Genomic DNA, 6,026 nt, shown 5'->3' with positions numbered 1-6,026 from the left:
GTTCAACAAACCAGTTTTTTTTTTGGCACAGGACATGATGGGGGTCATTTTTTTTTTAATTAAATAAGATCGGATCCCAACAACCCCTTTAAAACCCCGGAGATGACCCTGCAGTTTTGTAGACTTCATTCCACTGTGTTAGAATTCTGTTTCGGGATGGCAATAAGGGGACCCAGTCAGCTCCCTTAATGGAGTGAAGTGTTTAGAGCATTGAAGTAGCAGACACCTGGGTGAATGCTTGAAGTTATTTACTTTGAATAGTTTTTATTGTTTGTATTGAACAGCTTTATGAAGTTATTGTAGACTTAGAAATATTTTCTTTTATAACAAGTGGTCTTGGCAATTTATCAGTAACTCAAATAGCAAGTTTGTTGCAGCTGTCATTACCGTCCTTATCTATTTCATTACAGCCTCTTAATGACTTGATAATGGCACAACCCTTCCTGAATTGTTGCTTGGACACAGCATGCTGCAGTCGGACAGACGACTCTGTTCTGCTTAAGAGTACACAGCCTAAATAATAACTATACTAAGTATTCACTGATTCACGGACCACATTTCTGCGAGACTCGTGGAATGGTATCTTGTTCAACAGTGTAACTAGAAAACTATTTCAAAAATAAAGTATGCTGTATTGTTTGTGTGATGCCAGGTTTAGAATATTTCTGCTTTCGGAGGTACTGTTTTAGGGTTTTCTTGAGTATCAGTCATAGCTCAGTTCCTTAACGCATCCTCTCAAGGTTCAAGTCACTGGTCCTCCTTAGCTGTAACTGGGTAGAAACCCTGAAATTCCCCCTGGGTGCAATTCTCCCAAACCAGTCTGTCTAAACTCTGTATATCTCAATCTGAATATCGCACACAGATATGCATCACAGTGGTAGAAACAGAGTGTGCGATATATTCTGGTATCACTTGTCACTCTCGCATCACCTAAACTTGTAACAGTGACTGGAGGAGAGGTGTATACACTGGGTAACACATACGCCTGCTACAGTGGGAACAGGATGGGGTCTATCTACTGAAACTTCATCAGGAAGGGAATTAAGATGGCTAACTGGTGCCTGGAACAGTGTGATTTGTGGTGTCCGAAGTTCAAAGGCCGTGTGAGAAAGGGCTGCTTTGGGTGCCCCTGCTGGAAACCAGAAGCAGTTTAACCCTGGCTCGTGGAGATGTGTTGTGTGTGTGTGTGTGTGTGTGCAGGACCCTCCTCATAATCGTGTCCCGGACTCTGGGTGTGCCTCCATGCCGATCCTCCCATTGTAAACTATTGATTTATTAAACCTTAAGAGTTTGATGTTTCTAAAGAAATGCCTTGGTGTTGTGTTTTTTTATATCAATGTTTGTTTCTTGTAAAACTTGAAAGAAACTACAGGTTTGATTTGATCAGTCTTTAACCATCCAAGACGAGCCACAACTAGATTTCTCTCTCTCTTTTTTTTTTTTATTCCTAGCGCTGGAGAATCACCCTGGATTTCTACTTTCATCCACTAAAAAAAAAAAATTAAGACACACGTAATAAATCAACTTCAAAACGTATACCTTAACATTCTTCTTTAGGATAGCGTGCATCTCGTTGCTGGAAAAACAGTGATGCTCACAGACGAGCAGAAAAACATATGAGGACCCAACAGATGAGGAATACAGTTCTAGAACTGCCACCTTCGGCCATGTGCTATAGGCCACACATAAAAGTGTTGTTGCATGAACTCTGCTGCACATTTTGTTATCCAGCAGGATGAGGCAGCCAAATGACTCTTGTCTGCCAGACGGGGTATAGTGTTCAATGGACCCTGACATTCGAACCATGTGTGGGGGTAGCTCCAAGTGCACTTGGGGGGGGGGGGGGGGGGGGGGGGGGGAGTATAGATTCCAGCTGCCAGCGGACGTCTGTGTGCAAATACGAGCCAGGGTTCGAGCAGCTCCCAGCACTGTGCAGGGCATGCCTCGCTTCGGAGAGCGGAAGTCACCGGGCCGGCATTCGATACGGTCTGGCAAGCCGTGGGCTCCACAGGATGGGCTGAGGAGCTGAAGAGGGTCCTTTGTGAATCGTAGGGTATGTGTCGCCTCCACACGGTCTTGGGTTACCAGGAGAGCAATCATTTAGTGAAGTCTGAGGCCAGTCACCTGATGGGCAGGGGCTGGTTTTAGCTGGGAAAGAGACACTGGGAGGATTGGGTTACGGACAAAGCCCTGGCCTGTAACGTACCTGTATGGGACCAGGGATAGCTGGCTGTCTTTCAATTTAAGATCAGGCCAAGCGGCAGTAAAGAGCAGACTTGGTGTCTTGTGAATCAGAGGGGGGTACAATAGGGGACCCAAAGCCAGCTCTTATTAGTGAATTATATACAGCAATGCGTTTAGGATGTCATAGCGTCGTGAGAAGCAAGCCTCAGGTGATGTATGAAGGGCTCAGCTTACCATACTGCACCTTGTATAGGGAAGAGGTCATGGGCAGGGGGCGCCATGGACCCAGTCTGTATGTAAGCTACTACAAAGAAGCACGTAACAAAAAGGAAGAGGAAATCTTCTGGACCTTGTGATCATAATCTCTTCTGCGGCTCTAGAAAAATGCAAACCTTTGATCATAAATATTAAGTAGATTGGGGGAGACCTGTAAAAGGAAATTAGCAATACGTCTATTTGAACCATCTAAACAAGTGGCAAATCTAGAAACCGTCACCCAAAGACTTGATATCTTGCAGCACTGTTTCCATCGTATTTTTGCATTAAGGTGTGTTAAATAAAGGGGGTTAGTAAATCCCTGGGGAAAACTCCATGTGCATATATATATATATATATAAAGAAACCTTTCTCCTTTTCACATCCCTACCAAACAACATAACTACGAGGAATAATTTGGAGTCGTGGTCTACACAATAAAATGTTTCTGAATTACCCAGAGGAGGCTGGGAACAAAAAGCACCCCATTATGGAAGAGAGGCTGGAGGGATAATGAAGGTAGCCTGGCCTAAGTGGCAGTGCGGTGGTTTCACACACAAACTCACTGGCTCTCCGATTGCACAGCTGATCCCCCTCACAATACCTTCTTAATGTTATCTCTCTCTCCCAGTCTTATCATGCAGGATTCACCTGAAAATGGATGCAATCAGACAGTAATCTATGGAAATAGCTCCACTGTGTGTGTTTTATTGTAGGTGGGAGCCACTCCTTGCTGTCTCACAGAAGCTGCATGTTAATCTAGTAACTCTAGCTGAGCATTTGGTTAAACACTAGGTACAGGCTTTCTGTCTGTTTTTCACTCTGTGTGTGTGTGTGTGAGAGTTTGTTCTTAAGTAATGGGGTTTGGAATCAAAGGGCTCCTGGGTCCTGATCCAAACTTCTGACATTTCCATCAGAATCCACCTTTTTTAAGAGGTTTAGACTTTCAGGCGAAAAAAAAAATCTCCTGTTTCACTGGACCACCATCTCTCTCTCTCTCTCTCTCTCTCTCTCTCTCTCTCTCTCTCTCTCTCTCTCTCTCTCTCTCTCTCTCTCTCTCTCTCTCTCTCTCTCTCTCTCTCTCTCTTCCCCCCCCTCTCCCTCTCCCTCTCCCTCTCCTTCCCCTCTGCACATACCCCCCGCCCCTAAAAAAGCTGATCTCAGATTAACTTAATCACTACCCAAAAAAATCAATTCCAAGCCACTCTCAACGCACTCCTCCAGAATCAACAATAGAATTCTAAAAACTTTTTTTCCCTGCAAATTATTATTTTTTTTTTTTTCTCCCTCGCCTCCGGGCTTTACGACTTTTTTTGTGTGCAATCAGAAATACCTCAAGATACCTCAAGTTTGTTTTTTGTTTTTTTTTCTTTTCTTCAGAGAGGTTATTTAGTTTGATGGCAGTTGATTTGGTCCTGCTTGAAGAGGGGTGTTGGATTTGAGTTTTTCATTCTGTCCTGAATCAGGTGAGTAAACCTGGACTCTTTCTTTAAAGAAGTTGTGCTTTGTATCGACCATGGCTCGTTATTATGTGCTTTAGATATATATATATATATATATATATATATATATATATATATATAAAACAAACTTACACTCATATTGGATTGCAATATATATATATATATATATATATATATATATATATATATATATATATATATATATGGATGTGTTTTAAGTTCCATGATACATATGCAAGTACCGTTTAAGAAATATAGAGAAGGACAGATAGATGATAATATATATGATACCCATATATAAAAAGCATACAATGTATCTCACAATATTAAGAATGCCACTTACTATATATCTGAAATACACTGTAGATATATATACACACACACACTGCTGGGCAAAAATCTTAGACATGTTGCATTTTTCTAGTCTGATGCATTATGAGCATCAACAATTTACTCATAGCCTCCACTAGTGTTTTCTACTATTATAACAGCCTTGCCTGCATAAGAAGGAAAAACATTGAGCGAAGTAGCTTGCATCACTTGATTTTCAAGGTGTGGTATCTGAAGCAGAGAAACATCTGTACAGAGAAACATCATCTATAATTGACAAACCCAGGACTGGAAGACCCAAAAAGCTGTCTAACAAGGATGAGCAATACTTGAAGATAATATCCTCAAGGAATAGAAACAGGTGTCGTTGTCCATCAAATCAACAGTATGAAGGTCACTCTTGAAATCAGGACTTAAAGGATGTGTTGCAGTAAGAATACCTCTGTTAAGAAAGGGGAACAAGACTAAAAGGCTAAAATATGCACAAGAACACAGAAATTGGACTATGGAACAATGGCCAAAGGTGCTTTGGACTGTTGATGGATGGACAACAACACCTGTCCCTTCTGCCAGTTCTGTTGTCAATTCAATGCTTGTCTTCTTTCTATTCCTTAAGGATATTATCTTCAATTATTGCTCATCCTTGTTAGACAGCTTTTTGGGTTTTATAATGATTGTGATTGTAGTCCAGTTGGAGTGTCCCGTGTAGACTGTATGAAAATCCTGCATTTGGATTAGGGCAGCAGTGTGGAGTAGTGGTTAGGGCTCTGGACTCTTGACCGGAGGGTCGTGGGTTCAATCCCTGGTAGGGGACACTGCTGATGTACCCTTGAGCAAGGTACTTTATCTAGATTGCTCCAGTAAAAAAAAAACAACTGTATAAATGGGTAATTGTATGTAAAAAATAAATTGTAAGTCGCCCTGGATAAGGGCGTCTGCTAAGAAATAAATAATAATAATAATAATTTGAAATGTGTTAATGTTTTCTTTTTGCACTATGCTATGCAGGCATCTGAAAAGCCTTGCTGACTGATATATATATATATATATATCAATAAGCAAATATCGAATACAGACAGTGCATCTCCAAAGGTATCGAGATCAGTACTGTGCGGTTTATTGATGTAAACGCATACTCAGTACAGTCCACAGCATTCATTTGAAGAAGCAGATTTGTGATTCCTACATCTTACAAGGTTCTGATAGCATTGCCCTATTACAATACCCCATGACATGCAGTACAGTATACATACTGTATATGTTTAAACTAAAGACGGCATCTGATCTCAGTGCAGTGGTGTGTTTGACCTACTTAGAAGCAGAGATGCATTAAGATTAACTGTACTGCTGTAAACATGAACAGGCACCCATGTAAAAGAGGCCGCTGTGTGAGAGTTTACTGGAAGGACTGAAATCTATTGACTCAGAAAGTGATCCGCTCGCATTGTTCTGCTGTTTTTTACTCCCGCATAATGGAATCTATTGAGCACTCCCTACAGCAGTGCCTGATTTAAGTACAGGAAAGTCTGGGGGTTCTGCCCCTGGGACCATGGCTCTGTGCTCATTTCAATTCATTAGATTCATGGTAATGTCTCCACAGTGCCTTCCACTCTACTGGGCAAGGACGAAGGCTGGGAGATAGGGGGCTTTCAAATACTCCCACCTTCTCCACCATCCACACTGTACTGTGCATGCATCGATGCTCCCTCGGGGCTCTTTAGTTGGAGGGCAGAGCTGTTTTGTGGTCCCGGGATTTCAGTACGCTGTCCTGGGACGCGTCAGCAGCTGCACCCA

The sequence above is a fragment of the Acipenser ruthenus genome, chromosome 39, assembly GCF_902713425.1.
Source record: "Acipenser ruthenus chromosome 39, fAciRut3.2 maternal haplotype, whole genome shotgun sequence".
In the NCBI taxonomy this organism is placed as follows: Eukaryota; Metazoa; Chordata; class Actinopteri; order Acipenseriformes; family Acipenseridae; genus Acipenser; species Acipenser ruthenus.
This window is presented reverse-complemented; position numbering follows the sequence as displayed.